The sequence below is a fragment of the Stenella coeruleoalba genome (assembly GCF_951394435.1).
Source record: "Stenella coeruleoalba genome assembly, contig: scaffold_111, whole genome shotgun sequence".
Classification (NCBI taxonomy): Eukaryota; Metazoa; Chordata; class Mammalia; order Artiodactyla; family Delphinidae; genus Stenella; species Stenella coeruleoalba.
The window spans coordinates 741,237-763,601 of record NW_027645943.1 but is presented as its reverse complement, the minus strand read 5'-3'; the positions used below and the strand labels follow the sequence as shown (position 1 = coordinate 763,601).

General features: G+C 43.8%; 1 long non-coding RNA gene across 5 annotated transcripts in view; it reads right to left on the bottom strand.

Moving 5' to 3' along the window:
• LOC307181455 overlaps positions 1-22,365 on the bottom strand; it is a 947,438-nt gene that overhangs the window by 216,819 nt on the left and 708,254 nt on the right. The window contains exon 11 of one of the 5 annotated variants that reach the window (XR_013826789.1): positions 4,350-4,434. The exons of the other annotated variants lie outside the window; for them this stretch is intronic. This is a non-coding gene — a long non-coding RNA (uncharacterized lncRNA). Of the gene's footprint in view, positions 1-4,349; positions 4,435-22,365 lie in introns of those variants that run through there. 5 annotated transcript variants of the gene reach the window in all.

The window sequence follows — 22,365 nt, the reverse complement described above, 5'->3', positions numbered from 1 at the left end:
TGAAAACCTATGGATTGCTATGTCTCCGAAAGAGAATCAAGCGTGTGTACAGGGGCATATACGCAGCAGTGATAGGATTGGAGAGGTTCGGTGAGCAAATGAAGACCCTTTGAAGTCATATTGCATGGTACCCATTCCACGGGTCTCAACTCTCCAGGTTTAAGGGATTCTTCCTTCAGCTAAAACATGCATGTGGAACCCAGAGTATGATCAACCGTGTGATCAGGAGACGTTTTCAAATATGTCTCAGTTTTCGTCCCCTGGTACTCTGGTGCAACATTCCAGACGCTTTACTAACACTCTCCCCACTTGGAGAGTCAGTGCCTTTAACCTCCTGTTTGGCCCAGTTTGCAATTTCTGCGGAAGATGAACAGGAATAGGGAGAACCAATGAGAGACTAGCTGGAGGTGTCCGGACGGGCAAATTTAACTCTCATTTCCCACCAGGAAGAGGAATTAACCAAAGGCTCAGCGTGCCATGCCGGAACCAGATTAGGGCCTGAAGCAATCCTGCAGTGTTGCGGCCAGCTCAAAAGAAAGCGAGTTGAAGAAAGGAGTTCAGGGGCACTGTAATTCACAAACCTGAGGAGTTATAAATGACAGCTATCGTCCAAAAATAGACTGAAGTAAGGCTGCCAAGAGGACTTGAAAGCGGGGCAGAATTGCAGGAAACCGATTTCAGGAGGTAGACTGGAATTGCATTTAAAGCATAGGAAAAGAGGCAGAACGTCCACAATGATGCACTTGGCCAAAAAGGGAATATGCGTTTTTTCCTAGGAAGAAACGCATACGCACTTTCTGGATAACCAAGCAAGCTTGCAAAGGACATCTGCACTACAATGTACTCTCACTGTCCCCAGGTCAAAAGGGCCATCTGAAAAAAGTGTAAAATCCAGAAAGGCAGGACAGGCCATGGAGAACTGGGAGCCTTGTTATGCTGATCGGCGGGATGTAAATTGCCAACAGCCACTCTGGAGAAGTGTAGGGTGTTTCCTGAAACATCTAAAAAACAAAGCAACAGAGCCTAGGGCACTTCCACTTATGGTCCTATAGCTTAGGGAAATTAAAATCAAAAAGACACAGCCACCCCAAAGTTTGGGACGGCTCTGTTTACAAGAACCTCGTTTACAGTACAAGTTCAGTATCGCAGAAAGTGAAAAATGGAAAAAGAAGTTGTGGTATTACGTACAATGCAATATCCCTCAGCAATGAAATCTATGTCAACAGGCCTGTAGCAGCATAATGAGTGGATTCAGCTATGATGATTCTAACTGAAATAAGTCACACAGAAAAAGAAACATCATAAGATATCACTAATGCACGGAATATAAACTTGGCTACACAGGAACTGAATTACAAAACAGAACAGGGTCTCAAATTTAGAAAACCAACTTTTGCTTGCTTAAGGGTAAAGGTGAGTTGGGGTGCTGCATGAAACCAGAGATTGAAATGAGCACAGATAAAGTTCCTTTAGCCAAATATGGAATAGACAAGAGCTACTCCTTGCTCAACGAAATGGACTCAACACCCCATATTAAATGCATAAGAATGTACCTGACTAGTAAGTATCTTAAAACCTATGGATTGCTATGTCTCCAAAAGAGAATCAAGCGTGTGTACAGGGGCATAAACGCAGCAGTGATAGGATTGGAGAGGTTCGGTGAGCAAATGAAGACCCTTTGAAGTCATATTGCATGGTACCCATTCCACGGGTCTCAACTTTCCAGGTTTAAGGGATTCTTCCTTCAGCTAAAACATGCATGTGGAACCCAGAGTATGATCAACCGTGTGATCAGGAGACGTTTTCAAATATGTCTCAGTTTTCGTCCCCTGGTACTCTGGTGCAACATTCCAGACGCTTTACTAACACTCTCCCCACTTGGAGAGTCAGTGCCTTTAACCTCCTGTTTGGCCCAGTTTGCAATTTCTGCGGAAGATGAACAGGAATAGGGAGAACCAATGAGAGACTAGCTGGAGGTGTCTGGACGGGCAAATTTAACTCTCATTTCCCACCAGGAAGAGGAATTAACCAAAGGCTCAGCGTGCCATGCCGGAACCAGATTAGGGCCTGAAGCAATCCTGCGGTGTTGCGGCCAGCTCAAAAGAAAGCGAGTTGAAGAAAGGAGCTCAGGGGCACTGTAATTCACAAACCTGCAGAGTTATAAATGACAGCTATCGTGCAAAAATAGACTGAAGTAAGGCTGCCAAGAGGACTTGAAAGCGGGGCAGAATTGCAGGAAACCAATTTCAGGAGGTAGACTGGAATTGCATTGAAAGCATAGGAAAAGAGGCAGAACGTCCACAATGATACACTTGGCCAAAAAGGGCATATGCGTTTTCTCCTGAATATATTCAGGAAAAAACACATACGCCCTTTTTGGCCAACCAAGCAAGCTTGCAAAGGAAATCTGCACTACAATGAAGTCTCACTTCCCCCCGGTCAAAAGGGCCATCTGAAAAAAGTGTAAAATCCAGAAAGGCAGGACAGGCCATGGAGAACTGGGAGCCTTGTTATGCTGATGGGCGGGATGTAAATTGCCAACAACCACTCGGGAGAAGTGTATGGTGTTTCCTGAAACATCTAAAAAACAAAGCAACAGAACCTAGGGCACTTCCACTTATGGTCCTATAGCTTAGGGAAATTAAAATCAAAAAGACACAGCCACCCCAAAGTTTGGGACGCCTCTGTTTACAAGAACCTCGTTTACAGTACAAGTTCAACATCGCAGAAAGTGAAAAATGGATAAAGAAGTTGTGGTATTTACTTACAATGCAGTATCACTCAGCAATGAAATCTGTGTCATCAGGCCCTTAGCAGCACAATGAGTGGATTCAGGTATGATGATTCTAACTGAAATAAGTCACACAGAAAAAGAAACATCATAAGATATCAGTAATACACGGAATGTAATCTTGGCTACACAGGAACTGAATTACAGAACAGAACAGGGTCTCAAATTTAGAAAACCAACTTATGCTTGCTTAAGGGTAAAGGTGAGTTGGGGTGCTGCATAAAACCAGAGATTGAAATGAGCACAGATAAAGTTCCTTAAGCCAAATATGGAATAGACAAGAGCTACTCCTTGCTCAATGAAATGGACTCAACACAGCATATTAAACGCCTAAGAATGTACCTGACTTGTAAGTATCTTAAAACCTATGGATTGCTATGTCTCCGAAAGAGAATCAAGCATTTGTACAGGGACATAAACGCAGCAGTGATAGGATTGGAGAGGTTCAGTGAGCAAATGAAGACCCTTTGAAGTCATATAGCATGGTACCCATTCCACGGGTTTCAACTACCCAGGTTTAAGGTATTCTTCCTTCAGCTAAAACATGCATGTGGAACCTAGAGTATGATCAACCATGTGATCGGGAGACGTGTTCAAATATGTCTCAGTTTTCGTACCCTGGTACTCGGGTGCAACATTCCAGACGCTTTATTAACACTCTCCCTACTTGGAGAGTCAGTGCCTTTAACCTCCTGTTTGCCCCAGTTTGCAATTTCTGCGGAAGATGAACAGGAATAGCGAGAACCAATGAGAGAGTAGCTGGAGGTGTCTGGACGGGCAAATTTAACTCTCATTTCCTACCAGGAAGAGGAATTAACCAAAGGCTCAGCGTGCCGTGCCGGAACCAGATTAGGGGCTGAAGCCATCCTGCGGTGTTGAGGCCAGCTCACAAGAAAGCGAGTTGAAGAAAGGAGCTCAGGGGCACTGTAATTCACAAACCTGCAGAGTTATAAATGACAGCTATCGTCCAAAAATAGACTGAAGTAAGGCTGCCAAGAGGACTTGAAAGCGGGGCAGAATTGCAGGAAACCGATTTCGGGAGGTAGACTGGAATTGCATTGAAAGCATAGGAAAAGAGGCCGAACGTCCTCAATGATGCACTTGGCCAAAAAGGGCGTATGCGTTTTTTCCTGAATATATTCAGGAAAAAACGCATACGCCCTTTTTGGCCAACCAAGCAAGCTTGCAAAGGAAATCTGCACTACAATGAAGTCTCACTTCCCCCCCCCCGGTCAAAAGGGCCATCTGAAAAAAGTGTAAAATCCAGAAAGGCAGGACAGGCCATGGAGAACTGGGAGCCTTGTTATGCTGATGGGCGGGATGTAAATTGCCAACAACCACTCGGGAGAAGTGTATGGTGTTTCCTGAAACATCTAAAAAACAAAGCAACAGAACCTAGGGCACTTCCACTTATGGTCCTATAGCTTAGGGAAATTAAAATCAAAAAGACACAGCCACCCCAAAGTTTGGAATGGCTCTGTTTACAAGAACCTCATTTACAGTACAAGTTCAACATCGCAGAAAGTGAAAAATGGATAAAGAAGTTGTGGTATTTACTTACAAAGCAATATCACTCAGCAATGAAATCTGTGTCATCAGGCCCTTAGCAGCAAAATGAGTGGATTCAGGTATGATGATTCTAACTGAAATAAGTCACACTGAAAAAGAAACATCATACGATATCAGTAATTCACGGAATGTAAACTTGGCTACACAGGAACTGAATTACAGAACAGGACAGGGTCTCAAATTTAGAAAACCAACTTATGCTTGCTTAAGGGGAAAGGTGAGTTGGGGTGCTGCATAAAACCAGAGATTGAAATGAGCACAGATAAAGTTCCTTAAGCCAAATATGGAATAGACAAGAGCTACTCCTTGCTCAACGAAATGGATTCAACACCGCATATTAAACGCCTAAAAATGTACCTGACTAGTAAGTATCTTAAAACCTATGGATTGCTATGTCTCCGAAAGAGAATCAAGCATGTGTACAGGGGCATAAACGCAGCAGTGATAGGATTGGAGAGGTTCGGTGAGCAAATGAAGACCCTTTGAAGTCATATTGCAAGGTACCCATTCCACGGGTTTCAACTACCCAGGTTTTAGATATTCTTCCTTCAGCTAAAACATGCATGTGGAACCCAGAGTATGATCAACCATGTGATCGGGAGACGTGTTCAAATATGTCTCAGTTTTCGTACCCTGGTACTCGGGTACAACATTCCAGACGCTTTACTAACACTCTCCCCACTTGGAGAGTCAGCGCCTTTAACCTCCTGTTTGGCCCAGTTTGCAATTTCTGCGGAAGATGAACAGGAATAGCGAGAACCAATGAGAGACTAGCTGGAGGTGTCTGGACGGGCAAATTTAACTCTCATTTCCCACCAGGAAGAGGAAATAACCAAAGGCTCAGCGTGCCGTGCCGGAACCAGATTAGGGCCTGAAGCCATCCTGCGGTGTTGCGGCCAGGTCACAAGAAAGTGAGTTGAAGAAACGAGCTCAGGGGCACTGTAATTCACAAACCCGCAGAGTTATAAATGACAGCTATCGTCCAAAAATAGACTGAAGTAAGGCTGCCAAGAGGACTTGAAAGCGGGGCAGAATTGCAGGAAACCGATTTCAGGAGGTAGACTGGAATTGCATTGAAAGCATAGGAAAAGAGGCAGAACATCCACAATGATGCACTTGGCCAAAAAGGGCGTATGCGTTTTTTCCTGAATATATTCAGGAAAAAACGCATACGCCCTTTTTGGCCAACCAAGCAAGCTTGCAAAGGAAATCTGCACTACAATGTAGTCTCCCTTCCCCCCGGTCAAAAGGGCCATCTGAAAAAAGTGTAAAATCCAGAAAGGCAGGACAGGCCATGGAGAACTGGGAGCTTTGTTATGCTGATGGGCGGGATGTAAATTGCCAACAACCACTCGGGAGAAGTGTATGGTGTTTCCTGAAACATCTAAAAAACAAAGCAACAGAGCCTAGGGCACTTCCACTTATGGTCCTATAGATTAGGGAAATTAAAATCAAAAAGACACAACAACCCCAAAGTTTGGAACGGCTCTGTTTACAAGAACCTCGTTTACAGTACAAGTTCAACATCGCAGAAAGTGAAAAATGGATAAAGAAGTTGTGGTATTTACTTACAAAGCAATATCACTCAGCAATGAAATCTGTGTCATCAGGCCCTTAGCAGCACAATGAGTGGATTCAGGTATGATGATTCTAACTGAAATAAGTCACACAGAAAAAGAAACATCATAAGATATCAGTAATACACGGAATGTAAACTTGGCTACACAGGAACTGAATTACAGAACAGAACAGGGTCTCAAATTTCGAAAACCAACTTATGCTTCCTTAAGGGGAAAGGTGAGTTGGGGTGCTGCATAAAACCAGAGATTGAAATGAGCACAGATAAAGTTCCTTAAGCCAAATATGGAATAGACAAGAGCTACTCCTTGCTCAACGAAATGGACTCAACACCGCATATTAAACACCTAAGAATGTACCTGACTAGTAAGTATCTTAAAACCTATGGATTGCTATGTCTCCGAAAGAGAATCAAGCATGTGTACAGGGGCATAAACGCAGCAGTGATAGGATTGGAGAGGTTCGGTGAGCAAATGAAGACCCTTTGAAGTCATATTGCATGGTACCCATTCCACGGGTTTCAAATACCCAGGTTTAAGGTATTCTTCCTTCAGCTAAAACATGCATGTGGAACCCAAGTATGATCAACCATGTGAACGGGAGACGTGTTCAAATATGTCTTAGTTTTCCTCCCCTGGTACTCGGGTGCAACATTCCAGACGCTTTACTAACACTCTCCCAACTTGGAGAGTCAGCGCCTTTAACCTCCTGTTTGGCCCAGTTTGCAATTTCTGCGGAAGATGAACAGGAATAGCGAGAACCAATGAGAGACTAGCTGGAGGTGTCTGGACGGGCAAATTTAACTCTCATTTCCCACCAGGAAGAGGAAATAACCAAAGGCTCAGCGTGCCGTGCCGGAACCAGATTAGGGCCTGAAGCCATCCTGCGGTGTTGCGGCCAGGTCACAAGAAAGCAAGTTGAAGAAACGAGCTCAGGGGCACTGTAATTCACAAACCCGCAGACTTATAAATGACAGCTATCGTCCAAAAATAGACTGAAGTAAGGCTGCCAAGAGGACTTGAAAGCGGGGCAGAATTGCAGGAAACCGATTTCAGGAGGTAGACTGGAATTGCATTGAAAGCATAGGAAAAGAGGCAGAACATCCACAATGATGCACTTGGCCAAAAAGGGCGTATGCGTTTTTTCCTGAATATATTCAGGAAAAAACGCATACGCCCTTTTTGGCCAACCAAGCAAGCTTGCAAAGGAAATCTGCACTACAATGAAGTCTCACTTCCCCCCCACCCCGGTCAAAAGGGCCATCTGAAAAAAGTGTAAAATCCAGAAAGGCAGGACAGGCCATGGAGAACTGGGAGCCTTGTTATGCTGATGGGCGGGATGTAAATTGGCAACAACCACTCGGGAGAAGTGTATGGTGTTTCCTGAAACATCTAAAAAACAAAGCAACAGAGCCTAGGGCACTTCCACTTATGGTCCTATAGCTTAGGGAAATTAAAATCAAAAAGACACAGCCACCCCAAAGTTTGGGACGCCTCTGTTTACAAGAACCTCATTTACAGTACAAGTTCAACATCGCAGAAAGTGAAAAATGGATAAAGAAGTTGTGGTATTTACTTACAAAGCAATATCACTCAGCAATGAAATCTGTGTCATCAGGCCCTTAGCAGCACAATGAGTGGATTCATGTATGATGATTCTAACTGAAATAAGTCACACAGAAAAAGAAACATCATAAGATATCAGTAATACACGGAATGTAAACTTGGCTACACAGGAACTGAATTACAGAACAGAACAGGGTCTCAAATTTCGAAAACCAACTTATGCTTGCTTAAGGGGAAAGGTGAGTTGGGGTGCTGCATAAAACCAGAGATTGAAATGAGCACAGATAAAGTTCCTTAAGCCAAATATGGAATAGACAAGAGCTACTCCTTGCTCAACGAAATGGACTCAACACCACATATTAAACGCCTAAGAATGTACCTGACTAGTAAGTATCTTAAAACCTATGGATTGCTATGTCTCCGAAAGAGAATCAAGCATGTGTACAGGGGCATAAACGCAGCAGTGATAGGATTGGAGAGGTTCAGTGAGCAAATGAAGACCCTTTGAAGTCATATTGCATGGTACCCATTCCACGGGTTTCAACTACCCAGGTTTTAGGTATTCTTCCTTCAGCTAAAACATGCATGTGGAACCCAGAGTATGATCAACCATGTGAACGGGAGACGTGTTCAAATATGTCTCAGTTTTCCTCCCCTGGTACTCGGGTGCAACATTCCAGACGCTTTACTAACACTCTCCCGACTTGGAGAGTCTGTCCCTTTAACATCCTGTTTGGCCCAGTTTGCAATTTCTGCGGAAGATGAACAGGAATAGCGAGAACCAATGAGAGACTAGCTGGAGGTGTCTGGACGGGCAAATTTAACTCTCATTTCCCACCAGGAAGAGGAATTAACCAAAGGCTCAGCGTGCCGTGCCGGAACCAGATTAGGGCCTGAAGCCATCCTGCGGTGTTGCGGCCAGGTCACAAGAAAGCGAGTTGAAGAAAGGAGCTCAGGGGCACTGTAATTCACAAACCTGCAGAGTTATAAATGACAGCTATCGTCCAAAAATAGACTGAAGTAAGGCTGCCAAGAGGACTTGAAAGCGGGGCAGAATTGCAGGAAACCGATTTCAGGAGGTAGACTGGAATTGCATTGAAAGCATAGGAAAAGAGGCAGAACGTCCACAATGATGCACTTGGCCAAAAAGGGCGTATGCGTTTTTTCCTGAATATATTCAGGAAAAAACGCATACGCCCTTTTTGGCCAACCAAGCAAGCTTGCAAAGGAAATCTGCACTACAATGAAGTCTCACTTCCCCCCGGTCAAAAGGGCCATCTGAAAAAAGTGTAAAATCCAGAAAGGCAGGACAGGCCATGGAGAACTGGGAGCTTTGTTATGCTGATGGGCGGGATGTAAATTGCCAACAACCACTCGGGATAAGTGTATTGTGTTTCCTGAAACATCTAAAAAACAAAGCAACAGAACCTAGGGCACTTCCACTTATGGTCCTATAGCTTAGGGAAATTAAAATCAAAAAGACACAGCCACCCCAAAGTTTGGAACGGCTCTGTTTACAAGAACCTCGTTTACAGTACAAGTTCAACATCGCAGAAAGTGAAAAATGGATAAAGAAGTTGTGGTATTTACTTACAAAGCAATATCACTCAGCAATGAAATCTGTGTCATCAGGCTCTTAGCAGCACAATGAGTGGATTCAGGTATGATGATTCTAACTGAAATAAGTCACACAGAAAAAGAAACATCATAAGATATCAGTAATACACGGAATGTAAACTTGGCTACACAGGAACTGAATTACAGAACAGAACAGGGTCTCAAATTTCGAAAACCAACTTATGCTTGCTTAAGGGGAAAGGTGAGTTGGGGTGCTGCATAAAACCAGAGATTGAAATGAGCACAGATAAAGTTCCTTAAGCCAAATATGGAATAGACAAGAGCTACTCCTTGCTCAATGAAATGGACTCAACACCGCATATTAAACGCCTAAGAATGTACCTGACTAGTAAGTATCTTAAAACCTATGGATTGCTATGTCTCCGAAAGAGAATCAAGCATGTGTACAGGGGCATAAACGCAGCAGTGATAGGATTGGAGAGGTTCGGTGAGCAAATGAAGACCCTTTGAAGTCATATTGCATGGTAGCCATTCCACGGGTTTCAACTACCCAGGTTTTAGGTATTCTTCTTTCAGCTAAAACATGCATGTGGAACCCAAGTATGATCAACCATGCGAACGGGAGACGTGTTCAAATATGTCTCAGTTTTCCTCCCCTGGTACTCGGGTGCAACATTCCAGACGCTTTACTAACACTCTCCCCACTTGGAGAGTCAGCGCCTTTAACCTCCTGTTTGGCCCAGTTTGCAATTTCTGCGGAAGATGAACAGGAATAGCGAGAACCAATGAGAGGCTAGCTGGAGGTGTCTGGACGGGCAAATTTAACTCTCATTTCCCACCAGGAAGAGGAAATAACCAAAGGCTCAGTGTGCCGTGCCGGAACCAGATTAGGGCCTGAAGCCATCCTGCGGTATTGCGGCCAGCTCACAAGAAAGCGAGTTGAAGAAAGGAGCTCAGGGGCACTGTAATTCACAAACCTGCAGAGTTATAAATGACAGCTATCGTCCAAAAATAGACTGAAGTAAGGCTGCCAAGAGGACTTGAAAGCGGGGCAGAATTGCAGGAAACCGATTTCAGGAGGTAGACTGGAATTGCATTGAAAGCATAGGAAAAGAGGCCGAACGTCCACAATGATGCACTTGGCCAAAAAGGGCGTATGCGTTTTTTCCTGAATATATTCAGGAAAAAACGCATACGCCCTTTTTGGCCAACCAAGCAAGCTTGCAAAGGAAATCTGCACTACAATGAAGTCTCACTTCCCCCCGGTCAAAAGGGCCATCTAAAAAAAGTGTAAAATCCAGAAAGGCAGGACAGGCCATGGAGAACTGGGAGCCTTGTTATGCTGATGGGCGGGATGTAAATTGCCAACAGACACTCGGGAGAAGTGTATGGTGTTTCCTGAAACATCTAAAAAACAAAGCAACAGAACCTAGGGCACTTCCACTTATGGTCCTATAGCTTAGGGAAATTAAAATCAAAAAGACACAGCCACCCCAAAGTTTGGAACGGCTCTGTTTACAAGAACCTCGTTTACAGTACAAGTTCAACATCGCAGAAAGTGAAAAATGGATAAAGAAGTTGTGGTATTTACTTACAAAGCAATATCACTCAGCAATGAAATCTGTGTCATCAGGCCCTTAGCAGCACAATGAGTGGATTCAGGTATGATGATTCTAACTGAAATAAGTCACACAGAAAAAGAAACATCATAAGATATCAGTAATACACGGAATGTAAACTTGGCTACACAGGAACTGAATTACAGAACAGAACAGGGTCTCAAATTTCGAAAACCAACTTATGCTTGCTTAAGGGGAAAGGTGAGTTGGGGTGCTGCATAAAACCAGAGATTGAAATGAGCACAGATAAAGTTCCTTAAGCCAAATATGGAATAGACAAGAGCTACTCCTTGCTCAACGAAATGGACTCAACACCGCATATTAAACGCCTAAGAATGTACCTGACTAGTAAGTATCTTAAAACCTATGGATTGCTATGTCTCCGAAAGAGAATCAAGCATGTGTACAGGGGCATAAACGCAGCAGTGATAGGATTGGAGAGGTTCGGTGAGCAAATGAAGACCCTTTGAAGTCATATTGCATGGTACCCATTCCACGGGTTTCAACTACCCAGGTTTTAGGTATTCTTCCTTCAGCTAAAACATGCATGTGGAACCCAAGTATGATCAACCATGTGAACGGGAGATGTGTTCAAATATGTCTCAGTTTTCCGCCCCTGGTACTCGGGTGCAACATTCCAGACGCTTTACTAACACTCTCCCCACTTGGAGAGTCAGCGCCTTTAACCTCCTGTTTGGCCCAGTTTGCAATTTCTGCGGAAGATGAACAGGAATAGCGAGAACCAATGAGAGGCTAGCTGGAGGTGTCTGGACGGGCAAATTTAACTCTCATTTCCCACCAGGAAGAGGAAATAACCAAAGGCTCAGTGTGCCGTGCCGGAACCAGATTAGGGCCTGAAGCCATCCTGAGGTGTTGCGGCCAGCTCACAAGAAAGCGAGTTGAAGAATGGAGCTCAGGGGCACTGTAATTCACAAACCTGCAGAGTTATAAATGACAGCTATCGTCCAAAAATAGACTGAAGTAAGGCTGCCAAGAGGACTTGAAAGCGGGGCAGAATTGCAGGAAACCGATTTCAGGAGGTAGACTGGAATTGCATTGAAAGCATAGGAAAAGAGGCAGAACGTCCACAATGATGCACTTGGCCAAAAAGGGCGTATGCGTTTTTTCCTGAATATATTCAGGAAAAAACGCATACGCCCTTTTTGGCCAACCAAGCAAGCTTGCAAAGGAAATCTGCACTACAATGAAGTCTCACTTCCCCCCGGTCAAAAGGGCCATCTAAAAAAAGTGTAAAATCCAGAAAGGCAGGACAGGCCATGGAGAACTGGGAGCCTTGTTATGCTGATGGGCGGGATGTAAATTGCCAACAACCACTCTGGAGAAGTGTATGGTGTTTCCTGAAACATCTAAAAAACAAAGCAACAGAACCTAGGGCACTTCCACTTATGGTCCTATAGCTTAGGGAAATTAAAATCAAAAAGACACAGCCACCCCAAAGTTTGGAACGGCTCTGTTTACAAGAACCTCGTTTACAGTACAAGTTCAACATCGCAGAAAGTGAAAAATGGATAAAGAAGTTGTGGTATTTACTTACAAAGCAATATCACTCAGCAATGAAATCTGTGTCATCAGGCCCTTAGCAGCACAATGAGTGGATTCAGGTATGATGATTCTAACTGAAATAAGTCACACAGAAAAAGAAACATCATAAGATATCAGTAATACACGGAATGGAAACTTGGCTACACAGGAACTGAATTACAGAACAGAACAGGGTCTCAAATTTCGAAAACCAACTTATGCTTGCTTAAGGGGAAAGGTGAGTTGGGGTGCTGCATAAAACCAGAGATTGAAATGAGCACAGATAAAGTTCCTTAAGCCAAATATGGAATAGACAAGAGCTACTCCTTGCTCAACGAAATGGACTCAAAACCGCATATTAAACGCCTAAGAATGTACCTGATTAGTAAGTATCTTAAAACCTATGGATTGCTATGTCTCCAAAAGAGAATCAAGCATGTATACAGGGGCATAAACGCAGCAGTGAGAGGATTGGAGAGGTTCGGTGAGGAAATGAAGACCCTTTGAAATCATATTGCATGGTACCCATTCCACGGGTTTCAGCTACCCAGGTTTTAGGTATTCTTCCTTCAGCTAAAACATGCATGTGGAACCCAAGTATGATCAACCATGTGAACGGGAGACGTGTTCAAATATGTCTCAGTTTTCTTCCCCTGGTACTCGGGTGCAACATTCCAGACGCTTTACTAATACTCTCCCCACTTGGAAAGTCAGCGCCTTTAACCTCCTGTTTGGCCCAGTTTGCAATTTCTGCGGAAGATGAACAGGAATAGCGAGAACCAATGAGAGGCTAGCTGGAGGTGTCTGGACGGGCAAATTTAACTCTCATTTCCCACCAGGAAGAGGAAATAACCAAAGGCTCAGTGTGCCGTGCCGGAACCAGATTAGGGCCTGAAGCCATCCTGCGGTGTTGTGGCCAGCTCAAAAGAAAGCGAGTTGAAGAAAGCAGCTCAGGGGCACTGTAATTCACAAACCTGCAGAGTTATAAATGACAGCTATCGTCCAAAAATAGACTGAAGTAAGGCTGCCAAGAGAACTTGAAAGCGGGGCAGAATTGCTGGAAACCGATTTCAGGAGGTAGACTGGAATTGCATTGAAAGCACAGGAAAAGAGGCCGAACGTCCACAATGATGCACTTGGCAAAAAAGGGCATATGCGTTTTTTCCTGAATATATTCAGGAAAAAACGCATACGCCCTTTTTGGCCAACCAAGCAAGCTTGCAAAGGAAATCTGCACTACAATGAAGTCTCACTTCCCCCCGGTCAAAAGGGCCATCTGAAAAAACTGTAAAATCCAGAAAGGCAGGACAGGCCATGGAGAACTGGGAGCCTTGTTATGCTGTAGGGTGGGATGTAAATTGCCAACAACCACTCTGGAGAAGTGTATGGTGTTTCCTGAAACATCTAAAAAACAAAGCAACAGAACCTAGGGCACTTCCACTTATGGTCCTATAGCTTAGGGAATTTAAAATCAAAAAGACACAGCCACCCCAAAGTTTGGAACGGCTCTGTTTACAAGAACCTCGTTTACAGTACAAGTTCAACATCGCAGAAAGGGAAAAATGGATAAAAAAGTTGTGGTATTTACTTACAAAGCAATATCACTCAGCAATGAAATCTGTGTCATCAGGCCCTTAGCAGCACAATGAGTGGATTCAGGTATGATGATTCTAACTGAAATAAGTCACACAGATAAAGAAACATCATAAGATGTCAGTAATACACGGAATGTAAACTTGGCTACACAGAAACTGAATTACAGAACAGAACAGGGTCTCAAATTTCGAAAACCAACTTATGCTTGCTTAAGGGGAAAGGTGAGTTGGGGTGCTGCATAAAACCAGAGATTGAAATGAGCACAGATAAAGTTCCTTAAGCCAAATATGGAATAGACAAGAGCTACTCCTTGCTCAACGAAATGGACTCAACACCGCATATTAAACGCCTAAGAATGTACCTGACTAGTAAGTATCTTAAAACCTATGGATTGCTATGTCTCCGAAAGAGAATCAAGCATGTGTACAGGGGCATAAACGCAGCAGTGAGAGGATTGGAGAGGTTCGGTGAGGAAATGAAGACCCTTTGAAATCATATTGCATGGTACCCATTCCACGGGTTTCAGCTACCCAGGTTTTAGGTATTCTTCCTTCAGCTAAAACATGCATGTGGAACCCAAGTATGATCAACCATGTGAACGGGAGACGTGTTCAAATATGTCTCAGTTTTCTTCCCCTGGTACTCGGGTGCAACATTCCAGACGCTTTACTAATACTCTCCCCACTTGGAAAGTCAGCGCCTTTAACCTCCTGTTTGGCCCAGTTTGCAATTTCTGCGGAAGATGAACAGGAATAGCGAGAACCAATGAGAGGCTAGCTGGAGGTGTCTGGACGGGCAAATTTAACTCTCATTTCCCACCAGGAAGAGGAAATAACCAAAGGCTCAGTGTGCCGTGCCGGAACCAGATTAGGGCCTGAAGCCATCCTGCGGTGTTGTGGCCAGCTCAAAAGAAAGCGAGTTGAAGAAAGCAGCTCAGGGGCACTGTAATTCACAAACCTGCAGAGTTATAAATGACAGCTATCGTCCAAAAATAGACTGAAGTAAGGCTGCCAAGAGAACTTGAAAGCGGGGCAGAATTGCTGGAAACCGATTTCAGGAGGTAGACTGGAATTGCATTGAAAGCACAGGAAAAGAGGCCGAACGTCCACAATGATGCACTTGGCAAAAAAGGGCATATGCGTTTTTTCCTGAATATATTCAGGAAAAAACGCATACGCCCTTTTTGGCCAACCAAGCAAGCTTGCAAAGGAAATCTGCACTACAATGAAGTCTCACTTCCCCCCGGTCAAAAGGGCCATCTGAAAAAACTGTAAAATCCAGAAAGGCAGGACAGGCCATGGAGAACTGGGAGCCTTGTTATGCTGTAGGGTGGGATGTAAATTGCCAACAACCACTCTGGAGAAGTGTATGGTGTTTCCTGAAACATCTAAAAAACAAAGCAACAGAACCTAGGGCACTTCCACTTATGGTCCTATAGCTTAGGGAATTTAAAATCAAAAAGACACAGCCACCCCAAAGTTTGGAACGGCTCTGTTTACAAGAACCTCGTTTACAGTACAAGTTCAACATCGCAGAAAGGGAAAAATGGATAAAAAAGTTGTGGTATTTACTTACAAAGCAATATCACTCAGCAATGAAATCTGTGTCATCAGGCCCTTAGCAGCACAATGAGTGGATTCAGGTATGATGATTCTAACTGAAATAAGTCACACAGATAAAGAAACATCATAAGATGTCAGTAATACACGGAATGTAAACTTGGCTACACAGAAACTGAATTACAGAACAGAACAGGGTCTCAAATTTCGAAAACCAACTTATGCTTGCTTAAGGGGAAAGGTGAGTTGGGGTGCTGCATAAAACCAGAGATTGAAATGAGCACAGATAAAGTTCCTTAAGCCAAATATGGAATAGACAAGAGCTACTCCTTGCTCAACGAAATGGACTCAACACCGCATATTAAACGCCTAAGAATGTACCTGACTAGTAAGTATCTTAAAACCTATGGATTGCTATGTCTCCGAAAGAGAATCAAGCATGTGTACAGGGGCATAAACGCAGCAGTGATAGGATTGGAGAGGTTCGGTGAGCAAATGAAGACCCTTTGAAGTCATATTGCATGGTACCCATTCCACGGGTTTCAAATACCCAGGTTTAAGGTATTCTTCCTTTAGCTAAAACATGCATGTGGAACCCAAGTATGATCAACCATGTGAACAGGAGACGTGTTCAAATATGTCTCAGTTTTCGTACCCTGGTACTCGGGTGCAACATTCCAGACGCTTTACTAACACTCTCCCCACTTGGAGTGTCAGCGCCTTTAACCTCCTGTTTGGCCCAGTTTGCAATTTCTGCGGAAGATGAACAGGAATAGCGAGAACCAATGAGAGACTAGCTGGAGGTGTCTGGACGGGCAAATTTAACTCTCATTTCCCACCAGGAAGAGGAAATAACCAAAGGCTCAGCGTGCCAGGCCGGAACCAGATTAGGGCCTGAAGCCATCCTGCGGTGTTGCGGCCAGGTCACAAGAATGCGAGTTGAAGAAATGAGCTCAGGGGCACTGTAATTCACAAACCCGCAGAGTTATAAATGACAGCTATCGTCCAAAAATAGACTGAAGTAAGGCTGCCAAGAGGACTTGAAAGCGGGGCAGAATTGCAGGAAACCGATTTCAGGAGGTAGACTGGAATTGCATTGAAAGCATAGGAAAAGAGGCAGAACGTACACAATGATGCACTTGGCCAAAAAGGGCGTATGCGTTTTTTCCTGAATATATTCAGGAAAAAACGCATACGCCCTTTTTGGCCAACCAAGCAAGCTTGCAAAGGAAATCTGCACTACAATGAAGTCTCACTTCCCCCCGGTCAAAAGGGCCATCTGAAAAAAGTGTAAAATCCAGAAAGGCAGGACAGGCCATGGAGAACTGGGAGCCTTGTTATGCTGATGGGCGGGATGTAAATTGCCAACAACCACTCGGGAGAAGTGTATGGTGTTTCCTGAAACATCTAAAAAACAAAGCAACAGAGCCTAGGGCACTTCCACTTATGGTCCTATAGCTTAGGGAAATTAAAATCAAAAAGACACAGCCACCCCAAAGTTTGGAACGGCTCTGTTTACAAGAACCTCGTTTACAGTACAAGTTCAACATCGCAGAAAGTGAAAAATGGATAAAGAAGTTATGGTACTTACGTACAATGCAGTATCACTCAGCAATGAAATCTATGTCATCAGGCCCGTAGCAGCATAATGAGTGGATTCAGGTACGATGATTAAAACTGAAATAAGTCACACAGAAAAAGAAACATCATAAGATATCAGTAATACACGGAATGTAAACTTGGCTACACAGGAACTGCATTCCAAAACAGAACAGGGTCTCAAATTTAGAAAACCAACTTATGCTTGCTTAAGGGGAAAGGTGAGTTGGGGTGCTGCATAAAACCAGAGATTGAAATGAGCACAGATAAAGTTCCTTAAGCCAAATATGGAATAGACAAGAGCTACTCCTTGCTCAACGAAATGGACTCAAAACCCCATATTAAACGCCTAAGAATGTACCTGACTACTAAGTATCTTAAAACCTATGGATTGCTATGTTTCCAAAAGAGAATCAAGCGTGTGTACAGGGGCATAAACGCAGCAGTGATAGGATTGGAGAGGTTTGGTGAGCAAATGAAGACCCTTTGAAGTCATATTGCATGGTACCCATTCCACGGGTTTCAACTACCCAGGTTTTAGGTATTCTTCCTTCAGCTAAAACATGCATGTGGAACCCAAGTATGATCAACCATGTGAACGGGAGACGTGTTCAAATATGTCTCAGTTTTCTTCCCCTGGTACTCGGGTGCAACATTCCAGACGCTTTACTAATACTCTCCCCACTTGGAAAGTCAGCGCCTTTAACCTCCTGTTTGGCCCAGTTTGCAATTTCTGCGGAAGATGAACAGGAATAGCGAGAACCAATGAGAGGCTAGCTGGAAGTGTCTGGACGGGCAAATTTAACTCTCATTTCCCACCAGGAAGAGGAAATAACCAAAGGCTCAGCGTGCCGTGCCGGAACCAGATTAGGGCCTGAAGCCATCCTGCGGTGTTGCGGCCAGCTCAAAAGAAAGCGAGTTGAAGAAACGAGCTCAAGGGCACTGTAATTCACAAACCTGCAGAGTTATAAATGACAGCTATCGTCCAAAAATAGACTGAAGTAAGGCTGCCAAGAGGACTTGAAAGCGGGGCAGAATTGCAGGAAACCGATTTCAGGAGGTAGACTGGAATTGCATTGAAAGCATAGGAAAAGAGGCAGAACGTCCACAATGATGCACTTGGCCAAAAAGGGCGTATGCGTTGTTTCCTGAATATATTCAGGAAAAAACGCATACGCCCTTTTTGGTCAACCAAGCAAGCTTGCAAATGAAATCTGCACTACAATGAAGTCTCACTTCCCCCCGGTCAAAAGGGCCATCTGAAAAAACTGTAAAATCCAGAAAGGCAGGACAGGCCATGGAGAACTGGGAGCCTTGTTATGCTGATGGGCGGGAGGTAAATTGCCAAGAACCACTTGGGAGAAGTGTATGGTGTTTCCTGAAACAACTAAAAAACAAAGCAACAGAACCTAGGGCACTTCCACTTATGGTCCTATAGCTTAGGGAAATTAAAATCAAAAAGACACAGCCACCCCAAAGTTTGGAACGGCTCTGTTTACAAGAACCTCGTTTACAGTACAAGTTCAACATCGCAGAAAGTGAAAAATGGATAAAGAAGTTGTGGTATTTACTTACAAAGCAATATCACTCAGCAATGAAATCTGTGTCATCAGGCCCTTAGCAGCACAATGAGTGGATTCAGGTATGATGATTCTAACTGAAATAAGTCACACAGAAAAAGAAACATCATAAGATATCACTAATACACGGAATGTAAACTTGGCTACACAGGAACTGCATTCCAAAACAGAACAGGGTCTCAAATTTAGAAAACCAACTTATGCTTGCTTAAGGGGAAAGGTGAGTTGGGGTGCTGCATAAAACCAGAGATTGAAATGAGCACAGATAAAGTTCCTTAAGCCAAATATGGAATAGACAAGAGCTACTCCTTGCTCAACGAAATGGACTCAAAACCCCATATTAAACGCCTAAGAATGTACCTGACTAGTAAGTATCGTAAAACCTATGGATTGCTATGTCTCCAAAAGAGAATCAAGCATGTGTACAGGGGCATAAACGCAGCAGTGAGAGGATTGGAGAGGTTCGGTGAGCAAATGAAGACCCTTTGAAGTCATATTGCATGGTACCCATTACACGGGTCTTAACTCTCCAGGTTTAAGGTATTCTTCCTTCAGCTAAAACATGCATGTGGAACCCAGAGTATGATCAACCATGTGAACGGGAGACGTGTTCAAATATGTCTCAGTTTTCCTCCCCTGGTACTCGGGTGCAACATTCCAGACGCTTTACTAACACTCTCCCCACTTGGAGAGTCAGTCCCTTTAACCTCCTGTTTGGCCCAGTTTGCAATTTCTGCGGAAGATGAACAGGAATAGCGAGAACCAATGAGAGACTAGCTGGAGGTGTCTGGACGGGCAAATTTAACTCTCATTTCCCACCAGGAAGAGGAAATAACCAAAGGCTCAGCGTGCCGTGCCGGAACCAGATTAGGGCCTGAAGCCATCCTGCGGTGTTGCGGCCAGGTCACAAGAAAGCGAGATGAAGAAAGGAGCTCAGGGGCACTGTAATTCACAAACCTGCAGAGTTATAAATGACAGCTATCGTCCAAAAATAGACTGAAGTAAGGCTGCCAAGAGGACTTGAAAGCGGGGCAGAATTGCAGGAAACCGATTTCAGGAGGTAGACTGGAATTGCATTGAAAGCATAGGAAAAGAGGCAGAACGTCCACAATGATGCACTTGGCCAAAAAGGGCGTATGCGTTTTTTCCTGAATATATTCAGGAAAAAACGCATACGCCCTTTTTGGCCAACCAAGCAAGCTTGCAAAGGAAATCTGCACTACAATGAAGTCTCACTTCCCCCCGGTCAAACGGGCCATCTGAAAAAAGTGTAAAATCCAGAAAGGCAGGACAGGCCATGGAGAACTGGGAGCCTTGTTATGCTGATGGGCGGGATGTAAATTGCCAACAACCACTCGGGAGAAGTGTATGGTGTTTCCTGAAACATCTAAAAAACAAAGCAACAGAGCCTAGGGCACTTCCACTTATGGTCCTATAGCTTAGGGAAATTAAAATGAAAAAGACACAGCCACCCAAAATTTGGAACGGCTCTGTTTACAAGAACCTCGTTTACAGTACAAGTTCAACATCGCAGAAAGTGAAAAATGGATAAAGAAGTTGTGGTATTTACTTACAAAGCAATATCACTCAGCAATGAAATCTGTGTCATCAGGCCCTTAGCAGCACAATGAGTGGATTCAGGTATGATGATTCTAACTGAAATAAGTCACACAGAAAAAGAAACATCATAAGATATCACTAATACACGGAATGTAAACTTGGCTACACAGGAACTGCATTCCAAAACAGAACAGTGTCTCAAATTTAGAAAACCAACTTATGCTTGCTTAAGGGGAAAGGTGAGTTGGGGTGCTGCATAAAACCAGAGATTGAAATGAGCACAGATAAAGTTCCTTAAGCCAAATATGGAATAGACAAGAGCTACTCCTTGCTCAACGAAATGGACTCAACACCCCATATTAAACGCCTAAGAATGTACCTGACTAGTAAGTATCTTAAAACCTATGGATTTCTATGTCTCCAAAAGAGAATCAAGCGTGTGTACAGGGGCATAAACGCAGCAGTGATAGGATTGGAGAGGTTCGGTGAGCAAATGAAGACCCTTTGAAGTCATATAGCATGGTACCCATTACACGGGTCTCAACTCTCCAGGTTTAAGGTATTCTTCCTTCAGCTAAAACATGCATGTGGAACCCAGAGTATGATCAACCATGTGAACGGGAGACGTGTTCAAATATGTCTCAGTTTTCCTCCCCTGGTACTCGGGTGCAACATTCCAGACGCTTTACTAACACTCTCCCCACTTGGAGAGTCAGCGCCTTTAACCTCCTGTTTGGCCCAGTTTGCAATTTCTGCGGAAGAAGAACAGGAATAGCGAGAAACAATGAGAGGCTAGCTGGAGGTGTCTGGACGGGCAAATTTAACTCTCATTTCCCACCAGGAAGAGGAAATAACCAAAGGCTCAGCGTGCCGTGCCGGAACCAGATTAGGGCCTGAAGCATCCTGCGGTGTTGTGGCCAGCTCACAAGAAAGCGAGTTGAAGAAAGGAGCTCAGGGGCACTGCAATTCACAAAACTGCAGAGTTATAAATGACAGCTATCGTCCAAAAATAGACTGAAGTAAGGCTGCCAAGAGGACTTGAAAGCGGGGCAGAATTGCAGGAAACCGATTTCAGGAGGTAGACTGGAATTGCATTGAAAGCATAGGAAAAGAGGCAGAACGTCCACAATGATGCACTTGGCCAAAAAGGGCGTATGCGTTTTTTCCTGTATATATTCAGGAAAAAACGCATACGCCCTTTTTGGCCAACCAAGCAAGCTTGCAAAGGAAATCTGCACTACAATGAAGTCTCACTTCCCCCCGTCAAAAGGGCCATCTGGAAAAAGTGTAAAATCCAGAAAGGCAGGACAGGCCATGGAGAACTGGGAGCCTTGTTATGCTGATGGGCAGGATGTAAATTGCCAACAGACACTCAGGAGAAGTGTATGGTGTTTCCTGAAACATCTAAAAAACAAAGCAACAGAGCCTAGGGCACTTCCGCTTATGGTCCTATAGCTTAGGGAAATTAAAATCAAAAAGACACAGCCACCCCAAAGTTTGGGACGCCTCCGTTTACAAGAACCTCGTTTACCGTACAAGTTCAATATCACACTAAGTGAGAAATGGATAAAGAACTTGTGGTACTTACGTACAATGCAGTATCACTCAGCAATGAAATCTATGTCATCAGGCCCGTAGCAGCATAATGAGTGGATTCGGGTAAGGTGATTCTAACTGAAATAAGTCACACAGAAAAAGAAACATCAAAAAATATCACTAATACATGGAATTTAAACTTTGCTACAGAGGAACTGAATTACAAAACAGAACAGGGTCTCAAATTTAGAAAACCAACTTATGCTTGCTTAAGGGTAAAGGTGAGTTGGGGTGCTGCATAAAACCAGAGATTGAAATGAGCACAGATAAAGTTCCTTAAGCCAAATATGGAATAGACAAGAGCTACTCCTTGCTCAACGAAATGGACTCAAAACCCCATATTAAACGCCTAAGAATGTACCTGACTAGTAAGTATCTTAAAACCTATGGATTGCTATGCCTCCAAAAGAGAATCAAGCGTGTGTACAGGGGCATAAACGCAGCAGTGATAGGATTGGAGAGATTCGGTGAGCAAATGAAGACCCTTTGAAGTCATATTGCATGGTACCCATTACACGGGTCTCAACTCTCCAGGTTTAAGGTATTCTTCCTTCAGCTAAAACATGCATGTGGAACCCAGAGTATGATCAACCATGTGAACGGGAGACGTGTTCAAATATGTCTCAGTTTTCC